Source organism: Zea mays, chromosome 8, assembly GCF_902167145.1.
Source record: "Zea mays cultivar B73 chromosome 8, Zm-B73-REFERENCE-NAM-5.0, whole genome shotgun sequence".
Taxonomy (NCBI): domain Eukaryota; kingdom Viridiplantae; phylum Streptophyta; class Magnoliopsida; order Poales; family Poaceae; genus Zea; species Zea mays.
In genome coordinates, this window is record NC_050103.1 from 145,377,100 (window position 1) to 145,392,485 (window position 15,386).

The window sequence follows — 15,386 nt, forward strand, 5'->3', positions numbered from 1 at the left end:
GCTCCGCAAGCCTTCCCCCTCGGAGTGGGGTTGTTCGTACCTGCGGAGGGGGAACCGGAGTTCCGTTTGTAATGGCATCTCGAATGCCGGTGTGTTTGTTCATTGCGGCTGTCGGGGCCTGAACATGTATGTAATTTTGGCACGGAGCCGTGTTTTTTCCTCATTTTTGAGCACTAAGTCTCGCCTGTTGATTATCTGAACCGCTTTACCAAGCATGAGTCGCCCCGTGTCAAGGTGACGAGTGAGGTATCCATATCCCGGAGGCGTAGGAATCCCTCGGCCCGTTCGGCCTTGTTGTCTGGGGCTCCTCTAGCTTAGTTAAAGAGACCCCTCGGCCACCCTTCGATGAGCCGAGGCCAGGGGTAGCGATATCAGTATGAACAGAGGCGGAGTTGGCTCGAGAATGGGAACCTGGTTGGCCGGAGCCTAGCCGTGTTGTCCGTCAGCGGAGCCGACGCCAAAGTCGATCAGCCGAGGCCTCGGGTCGGGCTGGCGCCCTTGGAAGCCGGTTGGCCGAGGCCCCAGGGGTAACCGGCCGAGTCGCCTGCTCGGGCCGGATTCCCGGAGGAGTCCCTAGACCGCGTCGCCGTCCGAGGCTGGGTCAGACTTTGCTGAAGACGTCGTCGATGCCGAGGGTGCTACGACTCCCTTCAGCGTGAAGACCCGAGCCTGCAGGATCAGATCGTCTTGTAGCGTGTGCCTTCTGCGGCCGCCGAGGCCAGAAAACACACCCTCGCCGTGCTTGCGAAGCTGCGTCTTTTTTCCTCTTGTTTCGAGCATCTGGACTCTGTCGGTAACAGGGATGTTTGTGTGAGCGAGAGTTGCTTCTCGCGGAAGGGACGAGTGAGGTATCCGTATCCCAGAGGCGTGGGAATCCCTCGGCTCGGTCGGCCTTGCCGCTTACGCGTACTTTCACCCGTCCATGAGGCCCTGTCCCCGACTTAGTCGAGAAAGCTTGAAGGACTGCTTCGGCAGGAGAGCTTCCGAACGTGAAGACTTGTTCGGTCCACGGAGTCGTTTTATCCGAGCGCGAGTTACTTATCGCAGAAGGTGATGAGTGAGGTATCCGTATCCCGAAGGCGTAGGAGTCCCTCGGCTCGGTCAGCCTTGGCTACTTACGTGTACTCCGTTGCTTCCAGGATCCGCTTTCCGAAGTAGTCAAGAAGCACGAAAGTAATCCTGCTAAAAAGATATCCTTTTTCGAGGAAAAATTCGACGCAGAGGGGGTCTCCCCCCTTTTAGCCCCCGAGGGAGGGTCGGGCTTTGCCGGGGCTAGGCCGACCCTTCCTTGACGACTAAACTTTGCGTAGGTGCGAGGTATATGAACAACTTGGAAACATCTTAAGGGTAGAAGCGACGTAGCTGTTTGATGTTCCAGGCGTTGCCGTAGATCTCGCCTTGATTGTTGGCCAGCTTGTATGTTCCGGGCTTCAGAACTTTGGCAATGACGAATGGCCCTTCCCAGGGGGGCGTGAGCTTGTGCCTCCCTCGGGCGTCTTGCCGCAGCCGAAGCACCAGATCGCCCACCTGGAGGTCTCGGGACCGGACCCCTCGGGCGTGGTAGCGTCGCAGGGACTGCTGGTACCGCGCCGAGTGTAGTAAGGCCCTGTCCCGAGCCTCCTCCAGCTGGTCCAGCGATTCTTCTCGGCTAGCTTGGTTGCTTTGATCGGTGTAGGCCCTCGTCCTCGGGGAGCCGTATTCCAGGTCAGTGGGCAAGATAGCTTCAGCCCCGTAGACCAGGAAAAACGACGTGAAACCCGCGGCATGACTCGGCGTCGTCCTTAGGCTCCAGACCACCGAGGGGAGTTCCTTCATCCACCGCTTGCCGAACTTGTTGAGGTTGTTGTAGATCCGAGGCTTGAGCCCTTGTAGAATCATGCCGTTGGCACGCTCTACTTGCCCATTCGACATGGGATGAGCCACGGCGGCCCAGTCCACCCGGATATGGTGATCCTCGCAAAAATCCAAGAATTTTTTGCCGGTGAACTGGGTGCCGTTGTCGGTGATGATGGAGTTCGGGACCCCGAAGCGATGGATGATGTTGGTGAAGAACGCCACCGCCTGCTCGGACCTGATGCTGTTCAGAGGTCGGACCTCGATCCACTTGGAGAATTTGTCGATGGCGACCAGCAGGTGCGTGTAGCCCCCGGGCGCCTTCTGCAAGGGACCGACGAGGTCCAGACCCCATACGGCGAAGGGCCAGGTGATGGGTATCGTCTGTAGAGCCTGAGCGGGCAGGTGGGTCTGCTTCGCATAGAATTGGCACCCTTCGCAGGTGCGGACAATTCTAGTGGCGTCAGCCACCGCCGTTGGCCAGTAGAAGCCTTGCCGGAAAGCATTCCCGACAAGGGCTCGGGGCGCCGCGTGGTGGCCGCAAGCCCCCGAGTGTATTTCTTGCAGCAGTTCCCGACCTTCGGCGATGGAGATGCATCGCTGGAGGATGCTCGAGGGGCTGCGATGGTAGAGCTCCTCTTCATCGCCCAGCGAGACGAACGACTTGGCGCGTCGCGCTACCCGCCGAGCCTCGACTTGGTCGGGGGGTAGCTCTCCTCGACGGAGATATTGCAGGTACGGGGCCTGCCAATCTCGATCAGGCGTGGCCCCACTCTGCTCTTCCTCGACGTCCAGTGCCTCGCACTCGGGGGCCGAGGGTACCTCGGGCTGAGCCGAGGGTACCTCGGGCTGAGCCGAGGGTGCCTTGGGCCGAGCTGAGGGCGCCTCGGCTTGAGCCGAGGGTGCCTCGGGCTCGGGCGCGTCGTCGATTTTGACAGAGGGTCGATGCAGATCCCGGGAGAAGACGTCCGGGGGGACCGTCGTTCGCCCCGAGGCTATTTTAGCTAGCTCGTCTGCGGTTTCGTTGTAGCGCCGAGCGATGTGGTTGAGCTCGAGCCCGAAGAACTTGTCTTCCAGGCGCCGAACCTCGTCGCAGTAGGCCTCCATCTTCGGGTCACGGCAGTGGGAGTTCTTCATGACTTGGTCGATGACGAGCTGCGAATCGCCGCGGGCGTCGAGGCGTCTGACCCCTAGCTCAATGGCGATCCGCAACCCGTTGACCAGAGCTTTATACTCGGCCACATTGTTGGACGCCGGGAAATGGAGGCGCAACACGTAGCGCAGGTGCTTTCCAAGGGGCGAGATGAAGAGCAGGCCCGCGCTGGCTCCTGTCTTCATCAGCGACCCGTCGAAAAACATGGTCCAGAGCTCCGGTTGGATCGGAGCCGTCGGCAACTGGGTGTCAACCCATTCGGCCACGAAGTCCGCCAACACCTGGGACTTGATGGCCTTCCGAGGGGCGAACGAGATCGTTTCGCCCATGATTTCCACCGCCCACTTTGCGATCCTGCCCGAGGCCTCTCGGCACTGGATGACCTCCCCCAGGGGGAAGGATGACACCACAGTTACCGGATGAGACTCGAAGTAGTGTCGCAGCTTCCGCCTTGTCAGGATCACAGCATATAGCAGCTTTTGAACTTGTGGGTAGCGGATCTTGGTCTCGGACAGCACTTCGCTGACGAAGTAGACCGGCCTCTGAACGGGCAATGCATGCCCTTCCTCTTGCCTCTCGACCACAATCGCGGCGCTAACCACCTGAGTGGTCGCGGCGACGTAGACCAAGAGGGCTTCTCCATCCGCCGGGGGCACCAAGACAGGCGTCTTCGTAAGGAGCGCCTTCAGGTTGCCGAGGGCTTCCTCGGCCTCAGGGGTCCAAGCGAAACACTCGGCCTTCCTTAAGAGGCGGTACAGAGGCAGACCTCTTTCGCCGAGGCGTGAGATGAAGCGGCTCAGGGCCGCGAGGCATCCCATGACCCTCTGTACACCTTTTAAGTCCTTGATGGGCCCCATGCTGGTGATGGCCGCGATCTTCTCCGGGTTGGCTTCAATGCCTCGCTCGGAGACGATGAACCCTAGGAGCATGCCTCGGGGCACCCCGAAGACACACTTCTCAGGATTGAGCTTGACTCCTTTCACCTTGAGACATCGGAATGTCACTTCAAGGTCGGAGAGGAGGTCGGAAGCCTTCCTTGTCTTGACTACGATGTCATCGACGTAGGCCTCGACTGTGCGACCGATGTGTTCGCCGAACACATGGTTCATGCACCGCTGGTACGTCGCGCCCGCATTCCTCAAACCGAACGGCATGGTGACATAGCAGTACATGCCGAACGGCGTGATGAAAGAAGTCGCGAGCTAGTCGGACTCTTTCATCCGGATCTGGTGATACCCTGAGTAGGCATCGAGGAAGGACAGGGTTTCGCACCCAGCGGTGGAATCCACGATTTGATCGATGCGAGGCAGAGGGTAGGGAACCTTCGGACATGCTTTGTTGAGACCAGTGTAGTCTACACACATCCGCCATTTCCCCCCTTTCTTCCTCACAAGCACAGGGTTGGCAAGCCATTCGGGATGGAATACCTCTTTGATGAACCCTGCTGCCATTAGCTTGTGGATCTCTTCGCCAATCACTCTGCGCTTCTCCTTGTCGAATCGGCGCAGAGACTGCCTGACGGGTCGGGCTTCGGCCCGAATATCCAGCGAGTGCTCGGCGACATCCCTTGGTATGCCGGGCATGTCCGAGGGACTCCACACAAAGACGTCGGCGTTTGCGCGGAGAAAGTCGACGAGCACTGCTTCCTATTTGGGGTCGAGCCCAGAACCGATCCGGACCTGCTTGGTGGTGTCGCCACTGGGGTCAAGAGGGACGGCCTTAACCGTCTCTGCTGGCTCGAAGTTGCCGGCATGACGCTTCACGTCTGGCACCTCCTTGGAGAGGTTCTCCAGGTCGGCGATGAGGGCCTCGGACTCGGCGAGGGCCTCGGCGTACTCCACGCACTCCACGTCGCATTCGAACGCGTGTTTGTACGTGGGGCCGATGGTGATGACCCCGTTGGGGCCCGGCATCTTGAGCTTCAGGTAGGTGTAGTTGGGGACGGCCATGAACTTCGCGTAGCATGGCCTCCCTAGTACGGCGTGGTAGGTTCCTCGGAACCCGACCACCTCGAACGTCAGGGTCTCCCTTCGGAAGTTGGAGGGCGTCCCGAAGCAGACGGGGAGGTCGAGTCGCCCGAGGGGCTGGACGCGCTTCCCATGGATGATCCCGTGGAAGGGCGCAGCGCCTGCTCGGACGGAGGACAGATCGACGCGCAGGAGCTTGAGGGTCTCGGCGTAGATGATGTTGAGGCAGCTGCCCCCATCCATCAGGACCTTGGTGAGCCTGACATTGCCGACAACGGGGTCGACGACGAGCGGGTATTTCCCCGGGCTCGGCACATGGTCGGGGTGGTCGGCCTGGTCGAAAGTGATGGGCTTGTCGGACCAGTCTAGGTAGACTGGCGCCGCCACCTTCACCGAGCAGACCTCCCGGCGCTCTTGCTTGCGATGCCGAGCCGAGGCATTCGCCGCATGCCCTCCATAGATCATGAAGCAGTCGCGGACCTCGGGGAACTCTCCTGCTTGGTGATCTTCGTTCTTGTCGTCGTCGCGGGCCCTGCCACCCTCGGCGGGTGGCTCGGCCCTGTGGAAGTGACGCCGAAGCATAACGCACTCCTCGAGGGTGTGCTTGACGGGCCCCTGATGGTAGGGGCACGGCTCCTTGAGCATCTTGTCTAAGAGGTTTGCACCTCCGGGGGGCTTCCGAGGGTTCTTGTACTCGGCGGCGGCGACAAGGTCCGCGTCAGCGGCGTCGCGTTTCGATTGCGACTTCTTGCCTTTCTTCTTGGCGCCGCGCGGAGCAGACGCCTCGGGAGCCTCTTCCGATGGGCGGCCCTGGGGCTGCTTGTCCTTTCGGAAGATAGCCTCGACCGCCTCCTGGCCAGAGGCGAACTTGGTGGCGATGTCCATCAGCTCGCTCGCCCTGGTGGGGGTCTTGCGACCCAGCTTGCTCACCAGGTCGCGGCAAGTGGTGCCGGTGAGGAACGCGCCGATGACATCCGAGTCGGTGATGTTGGGCAGCTCGGTGCGCTGCTTCGAGAATCGTCGAATGTAGTCCCGGAGCGACTCCCCCGGTTGTTGCCGGCAGCTTCGAAGGTCCCAGGAATTCCCGGGGCGCACGTATGTGCCCTGGAAATTGCCAGCGAAGGCTTGGACCAAGTCGTCCCAGTTGGAGATCTGCCCCGGAGGCAGGTGCTCCAACCAGGCGCGAGCAGTGTCGGAGAGGAACAGGGGGAGGTTACGGATGATGAGGTTGTCGTCGTCCGTCCCACCCAGTTGGCAGGCAAGGCGGTAGTCCGCGAGCCACAGTTCCGGTCTCGTTTTCCCCGAGTACTTCGTGATAGTAGTCGGGGGTCGGAACCGGGTCGAGAATGGCGCCCGTCGGATGGCCCGACTGAAGGCCTGCGGACCAGGTGGTTCGGGCGAGGGACTCCGATCCTCCCCGCTGTCGTAGCGCCCCCCACGCCTGGGGTGGTAGCCTCGGCGCACCCTTTCGTCGAGGTGGGCCCGACGGTCGCGTCGATGGTGCTCGTTGCCGAGGTGGCCCGGGGCCGCAGGCGCGGTGTTGCGCGTGCGCCCGGTGTAGACCGAGGCTTCCCGCATGAATCGGGAAGCCGCGGCATGAGGTTCCGAGGGATATCCTTGCCTTCAGGAGGCAGTGCTCTCGGCCCGTCGGGCCACAACGCCTTCCAGGAGATTCTTGAGCTCTCCCTGGATTCGCCGACCCTCGATGGTTGATGGCTCCGGCATCGCGCGGAGGAGCATCGCTGCGGCTGCCAGGTTCTGACCAACCCCGCTGGATGCGGGCGGCGGCCTAACCCTGACATCGTTGGCGACGCGGTGCTGGAGACCTTGGGGCAGGTGACGTATTTCTCCGGCCAGGGGTTGGCCCGCCCATACCTGCCCGACGTCCCGACGGATCGGCTCAAGCGCTCCTGTTCCCTCGTTGAGCCTGGCCTGCGCCTCGCGGACTTGCTCGAGTTGTGGGTCGTAACCCCCCGCCGGAGCGGGGGCCACAGCTAGCTCCCGTGGGATGTCGGCGCGAGGCACCGGCCTAGGAAGATCACCGTCCTCCGGCATGCCGAGATGGTTGCCTTCGGAGGGATCTCCTAGCTCGATGTGGAAACATTCGCGGCTTGGGCCGCAGCTCTCGTCGCCAAGGCTGCGGCTTCCGTCGGAACAGTCGGATAGGCAGTAGTCACATGCGGTCATGAAGTCCCGCATGGCACTGGGGTTGCCAAGTCCGGAGAAATCCCAACAGACGCTGGGGTCGTCATCTTCCTCGGACCCAGAGGGCCCGTAGGTCGAGACGTCCGTCACCCGGTCCCAAGGCGACCGTATACGAAACCCCAGTGGGGTTGCACTCGCCTCAATGAGAGCGCCCGCCAAAGCGAGGTCGTTTGGCGGGTTGAGGCCGAGTCGAAATGACGTAAGATGGGAGTTAGTCGGTACCTTTTGGTCGACGAGGAGCGACGTAGTCACATCGGGGACTGGTTGCACCGTCATCTCAGGTACGAGGGCGACGTCTTGCAGGCTTTCCGCGAGCGCGCCGGCGTCGTCTTCTTGCTCGGGGTCAGCGTGTCGCGGGGGGACGGCGCTTGCCTTCGTCTTGAACGCGAGGTCGACGTCCGGCGTGCCCTCCGTCGGGGCGTCGGGGGCGTCGATTCGCTCGATGGCCAACGAAGCGCGGCCTCCCGCTTGGCCTTGATGGCCCCGCCTCCTCCTCCGTTGGCGGGGGAGAGAACGGAGCGAGCTCGAATGTTGCTCTTCCACCACGCGGGGAAGATGTCGTCGATTCCGCCGCCGGCGGGCGGGTTGTCGGCCGCCATTGTCGTTGTCGCGCGGCGGTGGAAGAAGTATCATGTCGTAGCTGCCGTCGAAGGACATGAACTCAAGAGTCCCGAAACGAAGCACCGCCCCGGGCCGGAGAGGTTGCTGGAGACTGCCCATCTGGAGCTTGACGGGGAGCTGTTCGTCAGCACGCAGCAGGCCCCTACCTGGCGCGCCAACTGTCGGTGTTTCGAGACAGGGGGGTCCCAAAGCCGACGAGTGAGTGTGCTGCGTGCCCCAGCCCAGATGGGTCGAGCGCGTGGGCGAGCGCGAAGGGGGGAGAGGCGAGGTGGCCGGAGTCGAGCGTGAGAGAGGTGGAAGTCCCGTGGCCTTCGTGTTCGTCCCGCGCCCAGGTCGGGTGCGCTTGTAGTAGGGGGGTTACAAGCGTCCACGCGGGTGAGGGAAGCGAGCGGCCCCAAGAGAGCGCCTGTCCCGTCCTCGGTCCCGCGCAGCCAACCTCTTCTAAGAAGGCCCTGGTCCTCCCTTTTATAGTCGTAAGGAGAGGATCCAGGTGTACAATGGGGGGTGTAGCAGAGTGCTACGTGTCTAGCGGAGAGAGAGCTAGCGCCCTAGGTACATGCCAATGTGGCAGCCGGAGAGGTCTTGGCACCTTGCTGGCGTGATGTCGTGGCTGTCGGAGGTGCGATGGAGCCTGGCGGAGGGACAGCTGTTGGAGAGGTCGAGTCCTTGCTGACGTCGCCCTGCTTCCGTAAGAGAGCTGGGGGCCGCCGTCGTCACAGAGCTTGTGGAGCGCCATCATTGCCCATCCGGCGGGGCTGGCTGGATGGGACGCCGGTCTTGTTCTCCGTGACCCGAGTCGATTCGGGGTAGGACGATGATGGCGCTTCCTGTTGACGTGGCGGGTCTGTGCCCTAGGCAGGGTGACGTGGGGGCTCCTCCGAAGCCGAGGTTGAGTCTGTCTTCTGTTGCCGAGGCCGAGTCCGAGCCATGGGGTCGGGCGAGGCGGAGGTCGTTCGGCCGAGGCCAGGGCGGAGTCCGAGCCCTGGGGTCGGGCGAGGCGGAGTTTCGTCGTCTTCCGGGTCTTAGCCCGAGTCCGAGCCCTGGGGTCGGGCGGAGCGGAGTTCGCCGTCTTCCGGGTCTTAGCCCGAGTCCGAGCCCTGGGGTCGGGCGGAGCGGAGTTCGCCGTCTTCCGGGTCTTAGCCCGAGTCCGAGCCCTGGGGTCGGGCGGAGCGGAGTTCGCCGTCTTCCGGGTCTTAGCCCGAGTCCGAGCCCTGGGGTCGGGCGGAGCGGAGTTCGCCGTCTTCCGGGTCTTAGCCCGAGTCCGAGCCCTGGGGTCGGGCGGAGCGGAGTTCGCCATCTTCCGGGTCTTAGCCCGAGTCCGAGCCCTGGGGTCGGGCGGAGCGGAGTTCGCCGTCTTCCGGGTCTTAGCCCGAGTCCGAGCCCTGGGGTCGGGCGGAGCGGAGTTCGCCGTCTTCCGGGTCTTTGGCAAGGCCTGACTGTCTGTCAGACTCACTCTGTCGAGTGGCACCGCAGTCGGAGTGGCGCAGGCGGTGCTGTCCTTCTGTCAGACTGGTCAGTGGAGCGGTGGAGTGACGGCGGTCACGTCGGCTCTGCCGGGGGGGCGCGTGTCAGGATAAAGGTGTCAGGCCACCTTTGCGTTAAATGCTCCTGCAACTCGGTCAGTCGGTGTGGCGATTTAGTCAGGGTTGCTTCTGAGCGAAGCCAAGGCCTCGGGCGAGCCGGTGATGTGTCCGCCGTAAAAAGGGGGGCCTCGGGCGAGACGGAAGTCTCTCGAGGTCGGCTGCCCTTGGCCGAGGCTAGGCTCGGGTGAAGCGTGATCGAGTCACTCGTGTGGACTGATCCCTGACTTAATTGTACCCATCAGGCCTTTGCAGCTTTATGCTGATGGGGGTTACCAGCTGAGAATTAGGCGTCTTGAGGGTACCCCTAATTATGGTCCCCGACAGGTGCACACCGGACTGTCCGGTGAGCTAGCGGAGCAACGGCTACTTCGCGCCAACGGTCACCTGCAGAAGCAATTAATGCGCGCCAGAGCGCGCAGAAGTCAGGCACTCGCGAAATGGCACACCGGACACTCTACAGTACATGTCCGGTGTGCCACCGGACATGCAGGCGGGCCCAGCAGTCAGAGCTCCAAATGTCGGAACCCAACGGCCTGGTGACGTGGCTGGCGCACCGGACTGTTCAGTGCGCCATGCGACAGCAGCATCCACCAAACGGCTAGTTTGGTGGTTGGGGCTATAAATACCCCCAACCACCCCCACATTCAAGTGATCCAAGTTTTCCAACTTCCAACCACTTACAAGAGCTAGGCATTCAATACAAAACATACCCAAGTGATCAAATCCTCTCCCAATTCCACAAAAGCTTTAGTGTTAAGTGAGAGTGATTTGTTGTGTTCTTTTGAGCTCTTGCGCTTGGATTGCTTTCTTCTTTCTCATTCTTTCTTGAGATCAATACTCACTTGTAACCAAGGCAAGAGACACCAATTGTGTGGTGGTCCTTGCGGGGAAGTTTTGTTCTCGGTTGATTTGAGAAGAGAAAGCTCACTCGGTCCGAGGGACCGTTTGAGAGAGGGAAGGGGTTGAAAAAGACCCGGCCTTTGTGGCCTCCTCAACGGGGAGTAGGTTTGCGAGAACCGAACCTCGGTAAAACAAATCCACGTGTTACACTCTTTTATTTGCTTGCGATTTGTTTTGCACCCTCTCTCGCGGACTCGATTATATTTCTAACGCTAACCCGGCTTGTAGTTGTGATTAATTTTGTAAATTTCAGTTTCGCCCTATTCACCCCCCCTCTAGGCGACTTTCAATTGGTATCAGAACCCGGTGCTTCATTAGAGCCTAACCGCTCGAAGTGATGTCGGGAGAACTCGCCAAGAAGGAGATGAAGACCGGCGACAAGCCCACTACAAGCCACGGGAAAGCTTCATCGGAAGAGTCCCGCAACAAGGGGAAAGGGAAGGAGAAGAAAGCTTCTTCCCACAAGTCGCATCGGAGTGGCGACAAGAAAAAGAAGATGAGGAAGGTGGTCTACTACGAGACCGATACTTCATCACCTTCCACATCCGGCTCCGACGCGCCCTCCATAACTTCTAAGCGCCATGAGCGTAAGAAGTTTAGTAAGATCCCCTTACACTATCCTCGCACTTCTAGACATACTCCATTACTTTCTGTTCCATTAGGCAAACCGCCAACCTTTGACGGTGAAGATTATGCAGGTGGAGTGATTTGATGAAATTTCACCTAACCTCACTCCACAAAAGTATATGGAATGTTGTTGAGTTTGGAGCACAGGTACCATCCGTAGGGGATGAGGATTATGACGAGGACGAGGTAGCCCAAATCGAGCACTTCAACTCCCAAGCCACAATTATACTCCTCGCCTCTCTAAGTCGAGAGGAGTATAACAAGGTGCAAGGATTAAAGAGCGCCAAGGAAGTTTGGGACGTGCTCAAGACCGCACACGAAGGAGATGAGCTAACCAAGATCACCAAGCGGGAGACGATCGAGGGGGAGCTCGGTCGCTTCCGTCTCCGCCAAGGGGAGGAGCCTCAAGACATGTACAACTGGCTCAAAACCTTGGTGAATCAAGTGCGCAACCTCGGAAGCAAGAAATGGGATGACCAGGAGGTGGTTAAGGTTATTTTAAGATCACTTATTTTCCTTAACCCTACTCAAGTCCAATTAATTCGTGGCAATCCTAGATACACACTAATGACTCCCGAGTAAGTAATCAGGAATTTTGTGAGCTTTGAGTTTATGATCAAAGGCTCAAGGAAGATCAACGAGCTTGACGGCCCCTACACGTCCGAAGCATAACCGGTCGCATTTAAGGCGACAGAGGAGAAGAAGGAGGACTCTACTCCGAGTAGAACACCCATCGACACCTCCAAGCTCGACAACGAGGAAATGGCGCTTGTCATCAAAAGCTTCCGCCAAATCCTCAAGCAAAGGAGGGGGAAAGACTACAACCCCCGCTCCAAGAAGGTTTGCTACAAGTGTGGTAAGCCCGGTCACTTTATAGCAAAATGTCCTATTTCTAGTGACAGGGGCGACGACAAGAAGGGGAGAAGAAAGGAGAAGAACAAATACTACAAGAAGAAGGGTGGCGATGCCCATGTATGCCGCGAGTGGGACTCGGACGAGAGCTCCTCCGACTCCTCCGACGACGAGGACGCCGCCAACATCGCCATCAACAAGGGCCTTCTCTTCCCCAACGTTGGCCACAAGTGCCTCATGGCAAAGGACGGCAAAAAGAAGAAGGTTAAATCCAAATCCTCCACTAGATATGAGTCTTCTAGCGATGATAATGCTAGTGATGAGGAAGATAATTTGCGTACTCTTTTTCTAACCTCAACATGCAACAAAAGGAAAAATTAAATGAATTGATTAGTGCTATACATGAGAAGGATGATCTCTTGGACTCCCAAGAGGACTTCCTTATTAAAGAAAACAAAAAGCATGTTAAGGTAAAAAATGCTTATGCTCTAGAAGTAGAAAAGTGTGAAAAATTATCTAGTGAGCTAAGCACTTGCCATGAGACTATTGACAACCTTAGAAATGAAAATGCTAATTTGTTAGCTAAGGTTGATTCAAATGTTTGTAATGTTTCAATTCCCAATCCTAGAAATGATAATGATGATTTGCTTGCTAAGATTGAAAAATTGAACATTTCTCTTGCTAGCCTTAGAGATGAAAATGAAAAATTGCTTGCTAAGGCTAAAGATTTTGATGTTTGCAATACTACCATTTCCGACCTTAGAAGTAAAAATGATATATTACATGCTAAGGTTGTAGAATTAAAATCTTGCAAACCATCTACATCTACCGTTGAGCACACTACTATTTGCACTAGATGTAGAGATGTTAACATTGATGCTATTCATGATCACATGGCTTTAATTAAACAACAAAATGATCATATAGCAAAGTTAGATGCTAAAATTGCCGAGCATGACTTAGAAAACAAAAAGTTTAAATTTGCTAGAAGCATGCTTTATAGAGGGAGACGCCCTGGCATTAAGGATGTCATTGGCTTCCAACGGGGAGGCAATGTCAAAATTAATGTCCCTCCTAAGAAATTGTCCAACTTTGTTAAGGGCAAGGCTCCCATGCCTCAAGATAACGAGGGTTACATTTTGTACCCTGTCGGTTATCCTGAGAGCAAAATTAGGAGAATTCATTCTAGGAAGTCTCACTCTGGCCCTAACCATGCTTTTATGTATAAGGGTGAGACATCTAGTTCTAGGCAACCAACCCGTGCTAAGTTGCCTAAGAAGAAAACTCCTAGTGCATCAAATGATCATGACATTTCATTTAAAACATTTGATGCATCATATGTCTTAACTAACAAATCTGGCAAGGTAGTTGCCAAGTATGTTGGGGGCAAGCACAAGGGGTCAAAGGCTTGTGTTTGGGTACCCAAAGTTCTTGTGTCTAATGCCAAAGGACCCAAAACCATTTGGGTACCTAAAGTCAAGAACTAAAATTGTTTTGTAGGTTTATGCATCCGGGGGCTCAAGTTGGATCATCGACAGCGGGTGCACAAACCACATTACAGGGGAGAAGAAGATGTTCTCCTCCTATGAGAAAAACCAGGATCCCCAACGAGCTATCACATTGGGGGATGGAAAACAAGGTTTGGTCAAAGGATTGGGTAAAATTGCTATATCACCTAACCATTCCATTTCCAATGTTTTTCTTGTAGATTCTTTAGATTACAATTTGCTTTCCGTTTCTCAATTATGTCAAATGGGCTACAACTGTCTTTTTACTGATGTAGGTGTCACTGTCTTTAGAAGAAGTGATGATTCAATAGCACTTAAGGGAGTGTTAGAGGGTCAGCTATACTTGGTAGATTTTGATAGAGCTGAACTCGACACTTGCTTAATTGCTAAGACTAACATGGGTTGGCTCTGGCACCGCCGACTAGCCCATGTTGGGATGAAGAATCTTCATAAGCTTCTAAAGGGATAGCACATTTTAGGATTAACAAATGTTCATTTTGAGAAAGACAGGATTTGTAGCGCATGCCAAGCAGGGAAGCAAGTTGGTGCTCACCATCCACACAAGAACATCAAGACGACCGACAGGCCACTGGAGCTCCTACACATGGATCTATTCGGCCCGATCGCTTACATAAGCATCGGCGAGAGTAAGTACTGTCTAGTTATTGTGGATGATTATTCTCGCTTCACTTGGGTGTTCTTTTTACAGGAAAAATCTCATACCCAAGAGACCTTAAAGAAATTCTTGAGACGGGCTCAAAACGAGTTCGACTTAAGGATCAAGAAAATTAGAAGCGACAACGGGACGGAGTTCATGAACTCTCAAATTGAAGGCTTTCTTGAGGAGGAGGGCATCAAGCATGAGTTCTCCTCCCCCTACACGCCACAACAAAATGGTGTAGTAGAGAGGAAGAATAGAACTCTATTGGACATGGTAAGAACCATGCTTTATGAGTACAAGACTTCGGATTGGTTTTGGGCCGAGGCGGTCAACACCGCTTGCTACGCCATCAACCGGTTATATCTACACTGAATCCTCAAGAAGACATCATATGAACTCCTAACCGGTAAAAAGCCCAATATTTCATATTTTAGAGTCTTTGGTAGCAAATTCTTTATTCTTGTTAAAAGAGGTAGAAAATCTAAATTTGCTCCTAAGACTGTAGAAGGCTTTTTACTAGGATATGATTCAAACACAAGGGCATATAGAGTCTTTAACAAGTCCTCTGGACAAGTTGAAGTTTCTTGTGACGTTGTGTTTGATGAGACTAACGGCTCTCAAGTAGAGCAAGTTGATCTTGATGAGATAGGTGATGAAGAGGCTCCGTGTATCGCGCTAAGGAACATGTCCATTGGGGATGTGTGTCCTAAGGAATCCGAAGAGCCTCCAAATGCACAGGATCAACCATCCTCCTCCACGCAAGCATCTCCACCAAGTCAAAATGAGGATGAGGCTCAAGTTGATGAAGGAGAAGATCAAGCAAATGAGCCACCTCAAGATGACGGCAATGATCAAGGGGGAGATGCAAATGATCAAGACAAGGAGGAAAATGAACCAAGGCCGCCACACCCAAGAGTCCACCAAGCAATCCAACGAGATCACCCCGTCGACACCATCCTCGGCGACATCCATAAGGGGGTAACCACTAGATCTCGTGTTGCACATTTTTGTGAGCATTACTCTTTTGTTTCCTCTATTGACCCACACAGGGTAGAGGAAGCACTTCAAGATTCAGATTGGGTGGTGGCGATGCAAGAAGAGCTCAACAACTTCACGAGAAATGAGGTATGGCATTTGGTTCCACGTCCTAATCAAAATGTTGTAGGAACCAAGTGGGTTTTCCACAACAAGCAAGATGAGCATGGTGTGGTGACAAGGAACAAAGCCCGACTTGTGGCCAAGGGATACTCCCAAGTCGAAGGTTTGGATTTTGGTGAAACCTATGCACCTATAGCTAGGCTTGAGTCAATTCGTATATTATTAGCCTATGCTACTTACCATGGCTTCAAGCTTTATCAAATGGATGTGAAAAGTGCCTTTCTCAATGGACCAATCAAGGAAGAGGTCTATGTTGAGCAACCTCCCGGCTTTGAAGATAGTGAGTACCCTAACCATGTCTATAAACTCTCTAAGGCG